Source organism: Gopherus flavomarginatus, chromosome 2, assembly GCF_025201925.1.
Source record: "Gopherus flavomarginatus isolate rGopFla2 chromosome 2, rGopFla2.mat.asm, whole genome shotgun sequence".
NCBI lineage: Eukaryota > Metazoa > Chordata > Testudines > Testudinidae > Gopherus > Gopherus flavomarginatus.
This window is the reverse complement of record NC_066618.1, coordinates 201120965-201142917: the sequence shown is the minus strand read 5'-3', so window position 1 is coordinate 201142917 and position 21953 is coordinate 201120965. Positions and strand designations below refer to the sequence as shown.

Below are 21953 nucleotides of genomic sequence, written 5' to 3'. Positions count from 1 at the left end.
TGGGGAAGCCATAGAGAAGGGAATTGCAACACTCACAGTGAGAAGTGATGGCTAAGGATTTAAGGCAGGAATCTGAATAAAAAATATTGTAGAACTGGAGACAGGAAGATTTACTGGCATAGGAAAGGTGGGAAGAAGAGAGTTCAAAATCAAGATTAAAATGAAGTTGGAGACAAGCAGAAGGTCCAAGCTGAAAAGGGCAATAGAGTGAATGGAACTGTATTTATTGATGTTCCAGTTGCCCCAAACACTTACTGCTCTACAGAATATCTTAGTTCTATTGGTTATAGTATTACCACCTTTTTAATTGTGGTAATTGGACCATTCAGGATCCCTGTTCTGCCTCTTCCCTCCTCCCTCCATTGCTTGCTGGATCATCTCCACCTCCCTCCTCCTACCCAGCTGGACTCCCTCTGCTCTGGAACTGGGATGGGAGCTGCTGCAGTCAGACAAGGAGCCTGCCTGCAGATAGGAGACGGCCCCAGCTGTGCAGGAGCTAGTGTGGGTTAATGACCTGGCACCTCCCCACCACCCCGCTTTAACGAGGTTTTTGATGTCCGGTCAGTACATCAGATCAGACACTGCCAGGATCCCTTTTCGACTGGACTTTCGGGGTGAAAACCAGGCCCTGCCCCACCCCCAGAGCCAGGCATGGCTGGGCAGGGGCATACACACAGGGGTAAGGAGACAGGGTCTATGGACTGATCCGCAGTTGGGGTGGAGCCACAGCCAGACCACAGTGGGGGTCGACATTCAGGCCCACATCCTGGTGCAGCTCCACTCCCGGCCCTACCCTGCCCACAGCCTCAGTCCTGGGCCAGAGCAGAGCCACAGCTGGGTTGTGGTGGTGGCGGGAAGCCGGGCCCCCATCCAGGTGTGGAGCCATGCTGAGGCTGGGGATGAGGCCAGTCACAGGCTGGGAGCTGGTGCCAAGGCTGGGGCGGGAGCAGAACTGGGGTAGGGGTGGCGCTATCACCCTGCCCCCATGGATGCTCACCTAAACCCTCTGTGCCCCCCCAACAGTCTCATCACACCCCTCTGCTCCACAATTTGGGGACCTCTACCTAATGGCATCTGGACACAGAAGTCAAAAACCAGACTATCTGAGTAAAACCCGGATGGGTGGCAACCCTAATTGGGTACATAATAAAGCAGCTTTTTTACAAAAGTGATTGAGTAGTGATCTTCAGTGGGATTCTGCCGGTTCCTAGAGCGGGGCGACGAAGGAGTGACAAGATTATGGCGATCAACAGATGGCTCAGGGAGTGGTGTTGTAAGGAGGGCTTTGGGATGTACGGTCACTGGGAAGCGTTTACGGATAGACGACTGTTCGCTCAGGATGGACTTCATCTAAGCAAGGAGGGAAATAGACTTCTAGGATGGAGGCTCGCCGACCTCATCAAGAGAGCTTTAAACTAGGAAGTTGGGGGAGATGGTTGGGAGATGTTCGGGAGATCTCCACGCCGGAATATGACCTGGAGAGGGAAGTAAACAAAGTGAGAGAGGATACCCTTGCGGTCCCAAGATTTGATCCAAGGAGGAATAGTGGAGTAGAAACCAGAGTAACGGGTGATGCTGGTGATAGAAGGTCTCTGCACGATGGGGGAAAGAATGTCACTGACGCCAAATGCCGAAAATTAAAAGGTCTGTACACTAATGCGAGGAGCCTAGGTAACAAGATGGAGGAACTGGAGTTACTGGTGCAGGAAGTGAAACCGGATATTATAGGGATAACCGAAACCTGGTGGAATAGTACTCATGACTGGAGCACGGGTATTGAAGGCTATGTGCTGTTTAGAAAAGACAGGAAGAAAGGCAAAGGTGGTGGAGTAGCCTTGTACATCAATGATGAAATTAACTGTAGCGAAATAAGAAGCGATGGAATGGATAAGACAGAGTCTGTCTGGGCAAAAATCACACTGGGTAAAAAAGCAACTAGAGCTTCCCCTGAGATAGTGCTTGGGGTGTGCTATAGACCACCGGGATCTGATTGGGATATGGATAGAGACCTCTTTAATGTCCTTAATGAAGTAAACACAAAGGGGAAATGTGTGATTATAGGGGACTTCAACTTCCCGGATATAGACTGGAGGACGAGTGCTTGCAAGAATAATAGGGGTCAGATTTTTCTGGATGTGATAGCGGATGGATTTCTTCATCAAGTAGTTGAAGTACCTACGAGAGGGGATGCCATTTTAGATTTGGTGTTGGTGAGCAGTGAGGACCTCGTAGAAGAAATGGTGGTAGGGGACAACCTTGGTTCGAGTGATCATGAGCTGATTCAGTTCAAACTAGATGGAAGGATAAACAAATGTAGATCCGGGATTAGGGTTTTCGACTTCTTGAGGGCTAATTTTAAAGAGTTAAGGAAATTAGTTAGGGAAGTGGATTGGACGGAGGAATTAGTGGATTTAAATGCGGAGGAGGCCTGGAATTACTTTAAGTCGCAGCTGCGGAGACTGTCGGAAGCCTGCATCCCAAGAAAGGGGAAAAAAACCATGGGCAGGAGTTGTAGGCCAAACTGGATGAGCAAGCAACTCAGAGAGGGCATTAGACAAAAGCAGAAAGCTTACAGGGAGTGGAGGAAAGGCAGGATCAGTAAGGAAAGCTACCTTGGTGAGGTCAGAACATGTAGGGATAAAGTGAGGAAGGCTAAAAGCCGCATTGAACTGGACCTTACAAAGGGAATCAAAACCAATAGTAAAAGGTTCTACAGCCACATAAATAAGAAGAAAACAAAGAAAGAAGAAGTGGGGCCGCTATACACTGAGGATGGAATGGAGGTTAAGGATAACCTAGGCATGGCCCAACATCTAAACAAGTACTTTGCCTCAGTTTTTAACAAGACTAGTGAGGAATCTAGCGATGATGGAGGGATGATAAACGGGAATGTGGATATGGAAGTGGATATTACCGCAACTGAGGTAGAGGCCATGCTTGAACAGCTCAATGGGATGAAGTCGGAGGGCCCGGACAATCTCCATCCGAGGATATTAAAGGAACTGGCGCGTGAAATTGCGAGCCCGTTAGCGAGAATTTTTAAGCAATCGATAAACTCGGGGGTTGTGCCGTATGACTGGAGGATTGCTAATGTAGTTCCTATTTTTAAGAAAGGGAATAAAAGTGATCCGGGTAATTATAGGCCTGTTAGCTTGACGTCTGTAGTATGTAAGGTCTTGGAAAAAATTTTAAGGGAGAAAGTAGTTAAGGACATAGAGGTCAATGGTAATTGGGACGAATTGCAACACGGATTTACTAAAGGTAGATCGTGTCAAACCAATCTGATCTCCTTCTTTGAGAAGGTGACGGATTACTTAGATAAAGGAAATGCGGTAGATATAATTTACCTAGATTTCAGTAAGGTGTTCGACATGGTCCCGCATGGGGAACTGTTAGTTAAATTGGAAAAGATGGGGATGAATATGAAAGTTATAAGGTGGATAAGGAACTGGTTAAAGGGGAGACTCCAGTGGGTCGTATTGAAAGGTGAACCGTCAGGCTGGAAGGAGGTCACTAGTGGAGTCCCTCAAGGATCGGTTTTGGGACCGATCTTATTTAACCTTTTTATTACTGACCTTGGCACAAAGAGCGGGAATGTGCTAATAAAGTTTGCGGATGACACAAAGCTGGGGGGTATTGCTAACACGGAGAAGGACAGGGATACTATTCAGGAAGATCTGAACCACCTTGTAAACTGGAGTAATAGAAATAAGATGAAATACAATAGTGAAAAGTGCAAGGTCATGCACTTAGGAATTAATAGTAAGAATTTTGGATATACGTTGGGGGCGCATCAGTTGGAAGCGACGGAGGAGGAGAAGGACCTTGGGGTACTGGTTGATAGCAGGATGACTATGAGTCGCCAATGTGATACGGCTGTTAAAAAGCAAATGCGATTTTGGGATGCATCAGGCGGGGTATTTCCTGCAAGGATAAGGAAGTGTTAGTACCGTTATATAAGGCGTTGGTGAGACCCCATCTGGAATACTGTGTGCAGTTCTGGTGTCCCATGTTCAAGAAGGATGAATTCAAACTGGAACAGGTTCAGAGACGGGCTACAAGGATGATCCGAGGAATGGAAAAACTGCCTTATGAAAGGAGACTCAAAGAGCTTGGCTTGTTTAGCCTGGCCAAAAGAAGGCTGCGGGGGAATATGCTTGCTCTAAAATAAATATATTAGGGGGGTTAACGTTAGGGAGGGAGAAGAATTATTTAAGTTTAGTACTAATGTAGGCACGAGGACGAATGGGTATAAACTGGATATTAGGAAGTTTAGACTTGAAATTAGACGAAGGTTTCTAACCATTAGGGGAGTGAAGTTCTGGAACAGCCTTCCGAGGGAAGTAGTAGGGGCAAAAGACTTTTCTGGTTTTAAGACCAAGCTTGATAAGTATATGGAGGGGATGTTATGATAGGATTGTTAATTTGGGCAATTGATCTTGGATTACCACCAGATAGGTCTGCTCAATGGTCTGCGGGGAGATGTTGGATGGGATGGGAACTGAGTTACTGCAGAGAATTCCTTCTTGGGTGCTGGCTGGTGAGTCTTGCCCACATGCTCAGGGTTTAGCTGATCGCCATATTTGGGGTCGGGAAGGAATTTTCCTCCAGGGCGGATTGGCAGGGGCCCTGGAGGTTTTTCGCCTTCCCCTGCAGCGTGGGGCACGGGTCGCTTGCTGGTGGATTCTCTGCAGCTTGAGGTCCTTAAACCAATTTTGAGGATTTCAATAACTCGGTCCTGGGTTAGGGGTTGTTATAAAATTGGATGGGTGGGGTTCTGTGGCCTGCCTTGTGCAGGAGGTCAGACTAGATGATCATATTGGTCCCTTCTGACCTATGAGTCTATGAGTCTATGAGTCTATTAGAGATGGTGTCATAGGGCTCTCTACTCACTGCTGGGAGGCACCCTCTTCGGGCAGTCCTGGAGATTAGCTCAGCCCAGTTCAGCACCCCCTTTCTTCTTTCTACCATCTGCAGCTCTCCTCCTGCTCACAGAGTCACAGCACAGCTGCATCATGACTCAGGCCTCTCACCAGATCACATTGTGATTCCCCTTTGGGAATGCTCAAACAACATTAGGCAGTCCTCATGCCTGCCTCCCTGACCCTGTGACTCCTGCAGTGACTCAGGCAGTCTTCTAGTTTGCTGCTCCAAGCAGTACCACTCTGTGGTAGTTGGTAGCAACACCCAGGCTCATCCTTTATTCTGTGTTCCAGTTCAAGGCTCTGTAGTAAATGGTTAAGGTCTGTGGCTATACCAATGGTCCCCAGACTGTGGTGTGCAGCCTCCTCTGGGGGGCGTGGAATCAAGGAGTCTTAACTGGCTGCTTATTGGCCACCTCCCAATGCAAAATGGAGCTTGGATGCAGGAGGAATTGAACCTTGTAGGTCTACTGTTTGCAGGGAGTTTCATTCAGAATACAGAGAGTGACTACAGTTTGCTTTATTTACTTATTTATTAATGTGACTTTCAGGACTTCCCACCTGTTCCTCAGCAGCTTTACTGCTTACTGAAATTGTTTTGGCTCTGCCATTAGGTAACTGTTTTAAAAACATCAGTTATGGTGCTTCTGACCATATAGTGCATAACATTAAATTCTTAGAGCAGACTGAGAAATATCCACTCAGTCTATTTTCTGCTTGTGTCTCTGGTATGTAAACTTTATGGTGACCTCCAAAGGGGGCAAAATAGGCTTGTGAACTGTTTTACTGCTTTATGGTTTATAACGGAGGCCTGAAAATTTGTTGATGTATACAAATACATAGTAAGTCCAGTGTTACCTGATTTTACTGAAGCACTTACTGGAGGTCTCATCTATATGAGAATCTCCATCAGCCTGTAACTGAAGAGGCATGGAAACTTTAACAAAAGTAATTTTCCCTTTAGTTAGATTTCATTGCATTGCATCTCCAATATCATAATCCTACCATTTCTTCAGATGCCCCCTTTTTTCTTAGCAGACAAGTTGTGAATGTGTAATGCAAGAAAGCAAACACAAATATTTTTTAAATCTAGGATTTAGAGGCCAAAAATGTATTTTAAAATCTGCCTTAAAGCTCCCATTTTTGTCTTGTGCCCATAACCTTTACTACTTAACTTTTCCTTTTTTTCTGATTTGTTTTACCTTGAACTGTGTGCAATTAATATTGTATTACATAGGGATTTTGCATTTAATTTTTATAAATCTGAAAGTGAAGGAAAAGAAACACAAAAGCTGATGTTTAATAATATATACGTTGTTATCTATACCAGGAAATGAAAGATATAAGGCTAATTCCATCCTTACTCCTTCCATCTATTCTCAGTAAGTTGAATAAAAGAAGGGACTGTCTGTAATAGCTTTGAATTTTTTGTATGCTCCATCCTGAACACTGTAGCGTTTTTAATACTTAATGTTCTAATGCTATGTTTAAATTCCTCCAGATTAAAATTGTTATAATCCAATACTGTAAAAGATGAATGGGTTTATAAAGGAAATTACTGTGAAGCTTTAACCATAGCAACCCTGATGAGGTATATAGATTATGCACTCCATTATGAGAACTAAAAGCAAAGTGGGTTACTTAAACATTCAAAAAATACCAAATTCTATCAATAAAGAGACGGCAAGATTAATTCTTACTGCAAGAGGTTTGTCAAATAAGGCTACTGCTGAACAATAACACTAACAGTATTATGTGCTGGAGAGTTCTGTAGGTTGCAATGGATGGGAAGAAAAATGAATCCTTCCCAATACCTTCCAAAAGGCATGAAATGGCAGCAAAGCTTCTCCATGGCAGCCACTGCAGCATCAGGGCTGCAGTAGCTCTTGTGCCTCATATAACCTTTCATCACCACGATGGAAAAGAATGGAGAGTAGATACATGTAGTCATGGACACATACTCTTGGTTCCTTGCCAAATTCCCCTCCACACTATGGCATTGGGAGACCTCATGCAACAGCGGTTGAGGCACCCTGCTCAACTGACCACCTGCTTCTGCTGCAGTCAGAAACGTACCCAGCTGTGGGAGGTATAGATCGTGTTTGCCCCAAACTCAATACTAAGAAAAAACAGACATGCCAGATTTTTCACTGTCATGCACTTTGTGCAAAGTGACTATGAAATATTACCAGATCCACGCAGCAGCATTTGAAACTCACTTTGAACAGGTGTAAATGACTGCACAAGGTACAAGGCACTGGACAATTGTGCTTAATGCTGGAAGTTCCTTACTGACAGAACATAAAAGCTGTTTTCTAGTGTTGCAAAACTTTTCTAATTTTTTTGCCTTTTGACAAGAATAGAATGACAGAATCACTGTTTTTCTGAGTATTATGTTTTGCTGGTGTTTTATTTTAACAAAAACTTTTACAATAATGTGTTTATTGTTTAAGAACGTTTAAAATTAAATAAAACAATTACTGGTTTCTATTAAGGGCTTTTTTGGCACCATTGTGTTATCTGTGTTAGCTTATTTCAATCTTTGGTTTTATCATTAATAGGTTATGTGTAGCTATTTGTACAAGATGAAAAGATGTTATTGACTTCCAGGGTACTTTTTGTTTTAATATTTGTCTCTTACTATTTTTTGGTACATCTGGTGCTTGTAAATGTTGAGGGATTGACTGAAATCCTGTGTGCATCAAAAGAAAAGCAATAGCACTAGTGCAAGTTGCACCACACTGCTACACAGGTAAAGGCTCCTAGTATAGACACAGTGTATACTGGCCAAGGGGTGCTTTGGGTGTCATAGCTTATACCAGTTCCCCAAACAAAATAAACTGTACTGACAAAAGCACTTTTTTGCTGGTATAACTGCATCTATCCTAAGGCTTAGGTCGGTATTAAAATGTTGTAAAATGACAATCAGACCCTAACCAACATTACTATATTGGCAAAAGTTTTAAGTGTAGACCTGGTCTAGGGATGAGAGAATATTTCACTCTATGCCCATTCAGTCCTTTGCCTCTCTCTTTTTACAATCAGTAAGGATGTCAGCTGTTGCCGGTTCTACTGGTAATTATAAAAGAAACTCAGAGATTATCAAAACACGTGAATGTAGCTGTTCCTAATGATCCTTATGTGTCTAATCTCCATGCCACAGTAAAAATTCCCCCCAAGTCTTTGAAATGATACTTTTGGGCCTGATTCTCCTCAACGCTACCCCCGCTTTACACTCATATAATGCCACTGACTTCATTGGAGTTACTCCTGATTTACACTAGCATAAAGGCAAACACAACCAGTCTCATTGTGTTTGGATATGTAGAATGGGGCTTATAAGTTGCAATGCACTTTGATCTTTTTGAATGTGTAGGTAAGTTTTATTGTTCGATTTGTGAGTGAATGACTCTCTTATGACTGGCTGAGGACGGAGATGTGTAATGGAACAGCCCTAAAAATTGCTTCTTTCAAGAGGTGGCAGTAAAGCTTCATTTATATCTTCTGAAAACAGCAACGGCTCCAAGCACCAGTGCTCCAAGCACCTGCCTGGGGTGGCAAGCTGCGAGAGGCGCCTTGCTGGCCTCTGTGAAGCAGCAGTCAGGCCGCCTTCGGTGGCTTGCCTGCAAGAGGTCCACCGGTCCCATGGATTCAGCAGCAATTCGGCGGCAGGTACTCTGAAGCCGAGGGACCAGGGACCTCCCACAGGCATGCCACTGAAGGCAGCCTGCCTGCCATGCTTGGGGTGGCAAAAAAGCTAGAGCCGCCCTATCTCAAAAGAACTGTAATTTAATTTTTTTAATATAATGTTTGAATAAGATGAAAACAACTGATGTCAGTCACACATCAATAACCCTAGAGACAAAATACTGGGAAAACAGAGAACTGTGTGCATTTGCACAACAAGTAAAATTTTAGTAAGTGTATAGGAACTATAGGAAGGTGATTCACTAGCACTGTGGATGAGAAAGTGATGAAATTTCATAGAGTGACTCTTTCTTCTTCTGATATAAGACATTTTATAAAAGATGAACCTCATAACTTACGGTGTCTATAGGGCTCTCTTTCACTCTTCTCCTATCTATGTTTCTATAAGTTTTGCTCCAAGAATTGTTTTGGGGAAGTTCTGTGGTTATGTTATGCAGGAGGTCAAACTAGGTGATCACAATGGTCCCTTCTGGCCTTGGAATCGATGAATCTACTTCTATCTCAAAGTAATATAAATTTAAACCGTGTTATTGAGGCAAGGAGAACAGTAAACATATTGAAGAAGGAAAACATAGTATGTTACTCAAATTTTGATGCCCTAGGGGGTATTGTGCTATCATTTTTCAGATGTGATAAAGAATCAAGGTCCTAACACTTGTGGTCATTAATGGTCCTGTTTCACTTTGTGTAAGAGCATAGGTGTTGAATCTGATGTCCTGGACAAAAATCCAACTGCTTCCAAATTCTTCCTGCAGTTCCAATTTGATACATTATTCTTCTTCATTTCCTGTCCTAAACATGTATATATTGTTGCTGTGCACTTTTAGAATCAGCTGGTGCATCTCACCCCATCATCATAATAAATATTTTTATTTTTCTAAAAGATCTGCTGTAGGAATAATTCTGAGGATATTCTATGCCTTATACAGGAGGTTAGACTAAATGATCATAATAGTCCCTTCTGGTCTTGAAATCTATGAACATTAGTCTATACGCCGGTGCCTGCATTCCAGTATCTCTTTATCCGCTCCTCCAAGGTATTGTGAGGCTCATTTGGTTATTGTTTCAAAAACTCTTTGAGAGCTGCAGATTAAAGTTGACATGGAAGTTCAGCATTTTTATATTATTATTGTTATCTCATGAAGAAATTGTCTAGTTCAACTCCAGAGAGCTTTTGCAAAAGTGAACTTGTCTCCACTGTCTGATGTACCCAAACACTGAACAGCTGATAGTGTGCTATTTCATAATCTGTGATGAGATCCCTTCCAGCTGTAGGCATTATCAAGGGGAAAAAAAGTATACTGCTGGGTTTTTTTCTCAGTCTCAATCTGTGCACTCTTTAATTTTAAATTTGAGTATTGTAACCTCAGTTCCTATCAAAGTCAATTATTTGATTCAGAAGTCCTGTTGGAATATAATATTTTTTCTATGACCATCTGTCACGGAGACCTCTACTCACCACTGGAGTGCCTCCTTCTGACCTCATCTGGGGATTAGCTCTGCCATCCTGATACTTTTCTTCTTACAGTCACCAGCTCATCTCTTGCTTCACAGGACACATCTTTGTGTCTTAGCTATCCGGCAAAGTCACAATAGTCCTCCCCTTCCAGAGTACTATCAAGTTCTTCCACACGATCCCAGGTAATCCTTAAATTCACTGCCCTGGCTGAGCCAGTCCCTAGGTAACTAGATTGAACAGACCCAGACAGTCTTCAAGTTCGTTGCCCAGACTGTGCCACTCATTCTGTGCTGGTAGGGGAAGCCAGGCCCTTGGTTCCAGCCCAGGGGCCCTGACTTCAGCAGCTAATGTCTGTACTACCATAAACCTTACTGCCACTCTCCTGGAGTTCTTCTTGCCTTGCCTATCCCAAACTCACATTCTCCACCCTTCTAAATAAACCCCTATCTCCTGGTTCTGGATATGTGGATTTTGTGTTGTGGGGGCAGTTTTGTGGAGTGCGTGTGTGTGTTTTGTGTGTAGAAGGGGGAACAGATACATGAAGTGCTTACATGTGAGTTGAATTGATGTGTTACTGAGTGTGTGGATGGACCAGCTGTAGAGGGATAGTGGTGGGTGGGGCAGGAAATGAAAGACCGGGTGAGAGAGGAAAATAAAGAAGGAACAAAGGAATATGGGACGGCAAGAAGAGAGAGAAATAGAGAAGAGAAAATTGGGAGGCTGTGACCAAATGCACCCCTGTATTCACACCTTACAGCCTTTGTACAATAATAATCTTTGTACAAAATATGCCTTGTGACATATCACTTAAAAACTGGTAACTCACTGGTCTATAATATCATGGTGAAATATGCATTGTAACATGATATGTAAAGTTATGAACATAAACTGAAATTATGACTCGTAATTTGTGTCTGAGAAGTGGATAAACCTGTTTTGAAAGACAAACGACAAGCTGACACTTTTAGTCAGTTGAGGGGCAATCACTTGTCAAGTGGCCGTTCTTTGGCAAGCAAGAGAGGAGGTGAAGGAACAGATCAATCTACATTTTAGCAAACAACCGCATGGAATCTTTCATCAGGAGGCTCCATGACTCCAACCTCACAGCGGGAATAAACTTTATCTAGGGGTAACCCTGAGCAAAATGCATTTCAAAAGGTGACTGGACTATAAAAGTGAGGGGCAAAACCACCCCAGGTATTCGTTCTCTCCCTGTCCATATTTCTGTTTTTTCCACCAACGAAGACAAAAGACTTGTTTCATTTTTAATCAAAACTAATCAGTGTTGTCTTTAAACTGAACTGTTTGGGTAGCTCTCTTTAAAGTAGCAACTGTTGTACATTGACCCCCATTGTATGCGAGGGGCTCAGCTTGAGAGCAACAGCAGCAAAGCATTGTGAGGCATCCCAGGTTGCAAGGTAGGTCTGGATTGCACTCTGGAATGTCATAAAGAGTGAATGAAGAAGGAAGGGTGATGGAGAGAGAGATGCCGCAAAGATGTGGGATGGTGGAGAGATGGGGTAATAAGTAGGGGCTTCTGGAGAAAGGAAAGAGATGGGAAGATTGAGAAAAATGTGACATTGTGCTTGTGCCTAAGAACCAAAAATGAAACCATTAAAAAACAAAAACAAATGAACACATTTTCTTAAAGTGTGCATAAAGTGAACTAAGAATACTGGGTCAGAACAACATCCCCTGGCAATGAGTTCCACAGGTTCAATGTGCACTGTGTGAAGAAGTGGGCTGTAGCCCACGAAAGCTTATGCTCAAATAAATTTGGTAGTCTCTAAGGTGTCACAAGTACTCTTGTTCTTTTTGTGGATACAGACTAACATGGCTGCTACTCTGAAACCTGTGTGAAGAAGTACTTCCTTTCCTTTCCCAAATATATTAAATGTCTGTTCAAAATTTAGATCAGGGGAGGGCTGAGAGAAGCCAAACAGGGTTCAGTCAGGCATACCCCAGACATCTGATTATTATAGCAAACATTCCTAACTTAACATTCATATTACCTGTGACTCCTAGAGAACAGACGCATAATCACATCACATTTTTTTGCTCATGTTATATTCTCTGCCTCTTCACTTATTTGTCTCATTTTCTAACAAGAGTTTTAAGGTGATACAGTCCCTTTAAATCAAGGGTCTCAAACTCAATTTACCTTAGGGCCGGTGCCAGTCCTCAAATCATTCCAGCGGGCCAATAATGTCACTGAAGATAGTGTTCAGAAAAGAAAAAGTTTATAATGCATTTTTTATTTTGAATTTCTTAGAAATAATAAAACTGCCATAGAAATTTATACAATTCTTCACCTGCCAAAGAGTTTTTAGTGTTTGCCAGACAGCAGGCAACGCTTCAGTTTTGTCACTTTGCAGCAAGGTGTGCATCAGATAGTTGTGTTTGGTATTTTGACTTGTTTATATTCATTGTGGACAAAAGTGACGCTGCCAGGGGATGTTGTGAAGGCCAAAACTATAATGGAGTTCAAACAGATAAGTTAATGGCGAATAGGGCCATCAAAGGCTATTAGCCAAAATGGTCAGGGATGCAACCCCATGGTCTACGCATTCCTAGCCTCTGACTGCCAGAAGCTGGAAGTGCATGACAGGGGATTGATCACTTGATAATGACCCTGTTCTGTTCATTCCCTCTAAAGCATCTGGCACCGGCCACTGTCAGAAGACAGAATACAGAGCTAGATGGACCATTGTTCTGACCCAGTATTCCTAGTTCACTTTATGTACACTAAGAAAATTTGTTCATTTGTTTTTGTTTTTTAATGGTTTCACTTTTGGTTCTTAGGCCTGAGCACAATGTCACAGTGTCTGGGTAGTACTCACTGCAACAGAATGTTAAAATCAACAAACAAAACTGTTTTCAGGTTTGGTTTTGTTTTTTTCAATTTCATGAACACATCTCCCTAAGAGTTTTCTATAATGCCCAGCACTGTAATATCCAAGGGCTCTGTCCAGTCTAGTGCTGAGGACTCAGCAGCTGATCCAGCCATAAGTGCTTTACTTTTATATTAAACTCTTAATATAGAGTTTTGATAAACATTTCTCTTGTACAATGTTCTAAATTCCCCAACAAAGTAGTTGTTAGCAATATTACTAGCAGATAAAACCACACAACACTCTCATGTGATAGCTATTATTGTAATAATTATATTAATGAGTAAACTGAGGCAGAGACAGATTGAGGCCAAATTTGGCTGCCTATAACTTGCCCAAGGTCATAGAGCACATCAGTGGTACTGCTAGTAATAAACTACTGCCAAAATAGAGTCATGAATCCCTATCAACATCTTGTTCATAAAAGTATTAACATTTGGAAGAAATGTTGCAATTCTGGGGAAATTTATTACTCATACCCATTTTCCCCCAAAGTCTTGTGAATCCCTATGTATGTGTCTTTTTCCCTCTTTCCCTCTAAAAAACACTGAAAAGCCCTCCTCTATTCATGCATTAAGCAGCTCTTTAGAGCAAATTGAGGTGAATTGAGGATGTGTAGTTCTGATTCATAGAATCATAGGACTGGAGCGGAGGTCTTCTAGTCCAGTCCCCTGCACTCATGGGAGGACTAAGTATTATCTAGACCAGGCCTGCACAACATATGGCCCCGGGGGCTCACTGTGCGGCCTGCGGGCAAGCAGCGGAGTGGGGGGCGCCTCACAGCCCCGCATGCCACGCTCCAACTGCCCTAACGGCCAGAGCCACACGTGTCTCCATCTCCCGCTCCCCCCGCCTGGCGTACAGCGAGTGCGTCACTTCTGGGGCCTGCTGAGGCAGGAAGCGCTGGGCATGAGGCAGAGCCAGTAAGTGCCAAGTGAGGGGAGGGGTGCCCGGCCTGGGCTCGAGCCGCAGCTCGGGGGGTGGAGACTGGTCCGAGACCCTCTCCCAAACTCCCCCCCCTTCAGTTGGGGGCGGGGCTGCTACTGCACCGGTTGGTCCCAGGGCGGCCTCCATAGTGATGGAGGGGGGTTGAACTGTCTGTGAGCAGCCAGGAAATCTCCCGGGGAGATATATATGTGTGTGTGTGTGTGTGTGTGTGTGTGTGTGTGTGTGTGTGTGTGTGTGTGTGTGTTTTGCACCTGCCCTGCCCCTATCACACTGCCCCCCGACCCCAGACTCCCTGTGGCCACTGTGTTTGTGTGTTGGATAGTCGCATCCAATCCCTTCACACTGCCCCCCTTTCCTCTCCCCTTAGTTGATAGCCCCAGAAAATCCCTTCAAACTGTCTCCCTTTTCCCCTTCCTTTATTTCATGGGGGGATGACGAGCTGAGCGGGCGGGCAGTGGGGGTGAGGCTTTATACTTGGTGAGGGGTGAGAAGGCGAGTGACAAGTCGGTGGCTGGAGAGGGGCATCCATTTTCAGTATTTTAATTTTTGGTACTGCTATGTGCAGTAATATAGTGACCCCTGGGGGGTTGAAAAGGGGTGTGATGGTGAGGCCAAGAGGGGAGGGGGCGGGTCCTATTTTACTGCTGTGATCTGGTCACCCTAAGCGCGGCATTTCTTTTCCCCTCTACAGGCTTCCACACACCATCAGTGCCTTGCTAGTGTGCCTTGCTCCGTGAGATATCTCTTCTCTTTGTGTGTGACTGTGAATGTTTCCCTTGTGTGTGAATTTATTTAACAAAATCTTGAGCTTCATAATGGATACCATGAGCAAAAAGAACAAGAGAAAAATAGAATCAGAGCACAAAGTTTTCAACAATGAATGGACGAATAAATACTTACGTACTGTTTCCAAAGACAAAATACTGCGCCTCATGTGTTGCGAAACGTTAGCTATTCCGAAAGAATACAACCTTTGGTGGCACTTTGAAACTAAACATCCCAATCTCACCAAATTGAACCCAAATGAAAAAATAATTGAAGCAGCCGGTTTAGCGAAAAACCTTGGTGGAGAACAGCAAATTTTCAAGAAAGTGGGTACTGAGAACGATATGGTTACTAAAGTAAGTTTTCAAATTTCTAAGGAGATTGCTGCTGCTGGAAAATGCTTCACAGAAGGCGAGTTTTTTAAGAAGTGTATGTTGATTGCTGTGTCTGAGTTATGTCCAGAAAAGAGGGGAATATTTGAGAATGTCAGTCTGTCATGCATGACTGTACAGAGAAGAACAGCTGACATTTCTACCAAACTAAGTGATCAGTTAAAACAGAGAGTTAGTGAATTCTGCTTTTACTCCCTAGCTGTGGATGAAAGCATCAATTTAAAAGACACGCCCAACTTCTTATTTTTATTAGCGGTATTAATAAAAACTTTGAAATTACTGAAGAACATGTTGGCATGTGCTCCATGACGAGTCACACACCGGAAAAGAAACCTCCAGTTAAGTGATAAAGTGCATGAATGATAAGTCAAGATTAGATTTCACAAACTTGGTGGCCATTTGTACTAATGGTGCTCCACCTATGTGCGGAAAAAATGTTGGAGCATTTACTCTTCTAATAACCAAACATCACTGCATTATACATCAGCAGGTTTTGTGTAGCAGAGTCTTAAAATTTGAGCATGTAATGTCAGTGGTAGTTTCCATTGTAAACTACATCCATTCTAGAGGACTAAAACATAGGACATTTCAAGCCTTTCTTGAAGGGGTAGACTCCGAGTGCAGCAACTTAATCTACCATAAAGAAGTGAGGTGGTTGAGTCGAGGAAGAGTGTTCCAGCATTTCATTGCTTTGAAAGAGGAGGTAGCAAAATTCCTGGAAAATGGGCCAATAAAATTCCCAGAGCTTGAAAATGAGTCCTGGAATCAAGATCTTTTTTTCTTTTGTGATATTACAGCACACCTGAATGATCTCAACATTCAACTTAAGGGAAAAAATCACCTTATATTTCAAATATGTGCAGCAGTGAAAGCTTTCAAAATGAAATTGAAACTTTTCAGAGGTCAGCTGTCAAAAGGTGAAATGTGTCACTTTCCCACTTGTGCACAGTGTATCCCTCAGCACAAACATGCCGAGTTAGGAGAAAATATGCAACGCACATCAATCTTTTGATTGAAGAATTTGACAGAAAACTTACTTTGTCTAAAGAAGAAGACATCCAGTTGAAGCTGATTGAAGATCCCTTTTCTGTGGATCCAGAGGAAGTGCCACTAGATTTGCAGTTGGAGGTTATTGAACTTCAGTGTTCGGCAGTTTACCGAAATAAGCACAGAGAAAGCAGCCTACAGGACTTCTACAAAAGTCTGGATGATGAAAAATACAAGAATCTTATCGAAGTTGCACTGAAAACATTCAGCATTGTGGAAGCACTTATGTATGTGAACAAACATTTTCCATCATGAACATGAATAAAAACTAGCAACATTCTTTTCTGACTTATGACCATCTGGAAGACAATATGAAAATATCCACTTCAGATATGACCTCTGAATATGACAAGCTTGTTGCCGAAAAGAAATGTAATATCTCTCATTAAATTTGCAAGGTAATTATGAAAAGTACAAATGTTTTCTTTCAACAGAACAGGTGTTTTTCATTTTTCCATGATTCATAAAAAAATTAAAATAATTTTAAAAATTGTTTGATTTAATTGAAAAATTCTTAATAAAGTATCACATGCATTCGCCCCCCTCCCCAATTCTTCCTTTTTGGCCAGAGCTGTTTTAGCAGGGTGGCACTGGGGAAGGAGGGTTTGTTTCGCGGGGCGGGCGACGCTGGAGTGGGGGATGTGTTTTGAGGGGCTGGGCGGTTCTGGGGGGGATGTTTCGGCAGGGCTGGGCAGCGCTGGGGGGGGATGTTTCAGCAGGGCCAGGGGGGTTCGGCCCTCCACTGTTTTCTTTGGAGTAATATGGCCCTCGCTGCTTTACAAGTTGTGCAGGCCTGATCTAGACCATCCCTGCCGGTGTTTGTCTAATCTGATTTTAAAAATCTCCAGTGATGGAGATTCCACAACCTCCTTAGGCAATTTATTCCAGTGCATAACCCTACCCTGACAATTAGGAATTTTTTCCTAATGTCCAATCTAAACCTCCTTTGCTGCAATTCAAGCCCATTGCTTCTTGTCCTATCCTCGGTCGTTAAGAAAAACAACTTTTCTCCCTCCTCCTTGTCACAACCTTTTATGTACTTGAAAACTGTTATCATGTCCCTTCTGTCCTCTCTTTTTCAGACTAAACAAACCCAATTTTTTCAATCTTCCCTCATAGGTAATGTTTTTAGACCTTTAATCGTTTTTGTTGTTCTTCTTTGGACTTTCTCCAATTGTCCACAACTTTCCTGAAATGTAGTGACCAGAACTAGATGCAATACTCCAGTTGAGGCCTAATCAGAGTGGAATAGAGCAGAATTACTTCTTGTGTCTTGATAACAACACTCCTGCTAATACATCCCAGAATGATGTTCACTTTTTTTTTTTTTGTAACAGTGTTACACTGTTGACTCATATTTTGCTTGTGGTCCACTATAACCTCTCAGAGCTCCTTCTGCAGTACTCCTTCCTAGGCAATCATTTCCCATTTTGTATATGAACACTGATTGTTCCTTCCAAAATGAAGTACTTTGCATGTGTCCTTATGAATTTCATCTATTTACTTCAGACCATTTCTCCAGTTTGTCCAGATCATTTTGAATTTTAATTCTGTCCTCCAAAGCACTTGCAACCTCTCCCAGCTTGGTATCGTCCACAAACTTTATAAGTGCTCTCACTATGCCATTATCTAAATCACTGATGAAGATACTGAAAAGAACTGGACCCAGAACTGAGCCTTGCGGGACCCCACTTGTTAGTGCTTCCAGCATGACTGTGAACCACTGATAACTACTCTCTGGGAATGGTTTTCCAACCAGTTATGCACCCACCTTATAGTAACTCCATCTAGGTCAGTGATTCTCAAAGCTGGTCCGCCGCTTGTTCAGGGAAAGCCCTTGGTGGGCTGGGCCAGTTTGTTTATCTGCCACGTCTGCAGGTTCAGCCAATCACGCCTTCCTCTGGCCGTGGTTCACCGCTCCAGGCCAATGGGAGCTGTGGGAAGCAGTACAAGCTGAGGGATGTGCTGGCCACCCTTCCCACCGCCCCCATTGGCCTGGAGCGGCGAACCACAACCAGAGGAAGGCGTGATTGGCTGAACCTGCAGACGTGGCAGATAAACAAACTGGCCCAGCCCACCAAGGGCTTTCCCTGAACAAGCGGCAGACCGGCTTCGAGAACCACTGATCTAGGTTGCATTTCCTTAGTTTGTTTATGAGAAGGTCATGCATGACAGTATCAAAAGCTTTACTAAATCCAAGATATACTACATCTACTCCTTCTCCCCCTGTCCACAAGTCTTGTTACTCTGTCAAAAAAAGCTATCAGGTTGGTTTGACATGATTTGTTCTTGACAAATCCATGCTGACTGTTACTTATTACCTTATTATCTTCTATATGTTTGCAAATTGATTGTTTAATTATTTGCTCCATTATCTTTCCAGGTACAGAAGTTAAATTGACTGGTCTGTAATTTCCCAGGTTGTCCTCCTTTCCCTTTTTATAGATTGGCAGTATATTTGTCCTTTTCCAGACTTCTGAATCTCTCCCATCTTCCATGACTTTTCAAAGATAATCACTAATGGCTCAGATATCTCCTCAGATAGCTCCTTGAGTATTCTAGGATGCATTTCATCAGGCCCTGGTTACTTGAAGACCTTTAACTTTCTAAGTATTTTTTAACTTATTATTTCCCTATTTTAGCCTCTGATCCTACCTCATTTTCACTGGCATTCACTATGTTAGACGTCCAATCACTACTAAACTTTTTCGGTGAAAACCAAAACAAAGAAGTCATTAAGCACCTCTGCCTTTCCACATTTTCTGTTTTTGTTCTGCCTCCCACCCCCGCCCCGTTGAGTAATGGGTCTACCCTGTCCTTGGTCTTCCTCTTGCTTATAATGTCTTTGCAGAATGTTTTCTTGTTACCCTTTATGTCTCTAGCTAGTTTGATTTCATTTTGTGCCTTGGCCTTTCTAATTTTGTCCCTACATACTTGTGTTATTTGTTTATATTCATCCTTTGTAATATGACCTAGTTTCCACTTTTTGTAGGACTCTTTCTTGATTTTAGATCATCGAACATCTCCTGGTTAAGCCAGGGGTGGTTTCTTGCCATACTTCCTATCTTTCCTACATAGTGCGATAGTTTGCTCTTGTGCCCTTAATAATGTCTCTTTGTCTTCAGTTGTTTTTCTGCTTAGACTTGCTTCCCATGAGATCTTACCTACCAACTCCCTGAGTTTGCTAAAGTCTGCCTTCTTGAAATCCATTGTCATTATTGTGCTGTTCTCCCTCCTACTATTCCTTAGTATCATGAATCTTTCTTACCAATAAGAACCTTCCTTATCAATGATTAGTGTGTAATAATATTCAGAGAATGAAGAGATTTTTAAAGGAAAATTTGAATCTCAGAGGATAGCAGGGATTCTGGAACAATTTTTATAGTGGGGGTGCTCATGATGGAAACCATGTATTTGGTGTTTTTTATTACTACTGCAAGCTGGGGCATGCAGCAGCACCCCAGGACCCTGGTTCCAGCACCACTAGAGGATAGTCAAAGTTCCCATAACAGCCACATTGTTGTCCCTTAGGCTGAGTACAAAACGAAAGTTTGGACCTTATCGGGTGGTTCCCATTTGGATGAAAAGCTGGTGATAAGGTATATTCTTGGTGTAAACTTGTTTATTCACGAAAATGCACAAAGTCCTGTTTCCCTGAGTAGTACTGCAAACATATAACATGCAGGCTGGCTCAGATATCTCCAAATGTGGACCTCTCCTGCCACTACTATGCCCAAGGAGAGGCAGCCTCTCTGCCTCTACTTTCTTTGGGATTCACACACAACTACTACTTCTGGCTTAGTGATTCAAACTCACATAGCCTGAAACTGATCCCTATCCCTTGTGTTTTGATTTCCTCGGGAAATCCCAAAGCTCTCCATGTGGCTTGCCCTTTCAGGTAACTTTGGGAGTTAGCCCGCATTTTGTTTGCATCTGTTTTTACTAAGGACTTGATTAATATGGGGATGTAATTGGCTCGGATGTTGAATGTGGAAATTGGTAGTGTGTTTTGCAATTTCGAATCTCATTGACATGACAATATTTTGGTTTTTAGTTTTAAAGTTGTGATTTCTCCATTCTACTAAATGGTTTCACTAAGGTATGGTGCAATAGTAAAAACTGAAGATACTGTAGGTTTGAAAATAGAATTTGTACATCCACATAAAATCTGCATTGTGTTTTCAAGGATGTCCTTTCTGTAACATTCTCTATATATTGCTCAGATCTCACCCATGTACACTTTACATCATATGGGGGCGGAGGGACCTGCTAGAAGTGCAGATTTCCATGGTAACAGATGCAATTTCATTTCTTTCCTTTTGTGAGGCTGGAACTGAGCTGCATTGAGGTGGCTCTGCAAGAATTTCTTTTTCATTAAACGGTAACAGTGGATTTCAAAAGGCTGTTCAAAGTTACAGTTCATGTGCTCACACAAATACAACCTAAAGTACACCAAACAAGTCTGGACAGGAAGGACCATTGGGAAAAGAACTGCTTTATTAATAAAAAGTAAATGAACTAGAAAGAGCAATGTAGGTCAATTTATACCAATCCTGATTACAATAAATATAAGAACATTTACAGGAAGGAAAGTCACGCTTCATCCAATACGTAATTGTTGCCAGTTGGTGAGATTCACTGGGCTGAGGCATATGTTTATACTATTGTATGAATTAAAATAATTTACAAAAACATGTATCTGTCTTTCCATTTACTTACATATTTTATAAATTACAGTTATGCACATTAGGCTAGCAAAGCATAAGATTACATTGGTTTCCACTAGATTCCATTGTCCATAGACAGTTGGACAGTGATCTCCTTTTTGAGCTGTCCAAACATAAAAGGTGCATTTGATTTTTTTTCTTTTTCATGTGCACTTTACGCATATTTAACTAGGATGTATGTGATTGGCCAGGTCTTCAACTAATGTAAATTGGAATAGTTCTAGTGATATCAGTAGATCTGTGCAGATTTAAGCCATCTGAGGATCTGGCCCATATAAACGTATTCCATGAAAACTCCTATCATTACTACAATGTTAAGACTTTGTAAACAACCACTCAAAAGTCACACAAACCCCTAATTAGATACGCATAAAGTACATGCAAAAAAATGAAATGCATCTGTGTGTGTGTGTGTGTGTGTATACAGAGAGAGAGAGAGAAGTTTGTTTACTTTTACTAATTATTTCTTAAACATTATGTCTTGAAATATATTTATGGATTAATTATGTGTGTGCACATGCACACATACATATATGTATATCTATCTATCTATACACACAATGTGTGTATGTGTGTAATTAATACCACAGGTATATTTCAAAACCTTTATAGTATTTGGGAAATAACTAGTAAAAGTAAGCAAATGCTTCTTTGTAAAAGGCATTAATGAACTATCTAGGAAGCTTTGTGCTTCATGATAACGCCGTTTGAGTATTTTATGTTTTTATTATTCAAATATCTTCGTATGATATAGATATAAAACTAGGCTTCTAAAAACATCAGAAACACTAAGGTCAGCAGGACTGTTTGTGTAATTGAGCATTGGGGTAGGATAATGACAACCTTATTGTGAACTATTTGTGAAATTTTATTTTATCGAAAGTTTAGGTAGCTGCATTCTTGACCTTTCATTAAAATTCATGAGTAGCCAGGAGTTTCTGTGCACATAAAATGAAGGTCCATTTCTGGAAACTAAATGTCCGTAAAGTTGTACAATAGAGCTAGGAACTCCTTGTCATGGTTATGTAACTGTTTGTACCACAATCCCCTTTCTGATCTTACTGAGTGCACATGCTCAGGTATTAGGCCTTGTA

The 21953-nt window shown here is 42.2% G+C and overlaps 1 protein-coding gene across 2 annotated transcripts in view; it reads left to right on the top strand.

Moving 5' to 3' along the window:
• The window catches only part of DOK6 (docking protein 6), a 439614-nt gene that overhangs the window by 328622 nt on the left and 89039 nt on the right, over positions 1-21953 (top strand). The gene's annotated exons all lie outside the window — the stretch shown is intronic.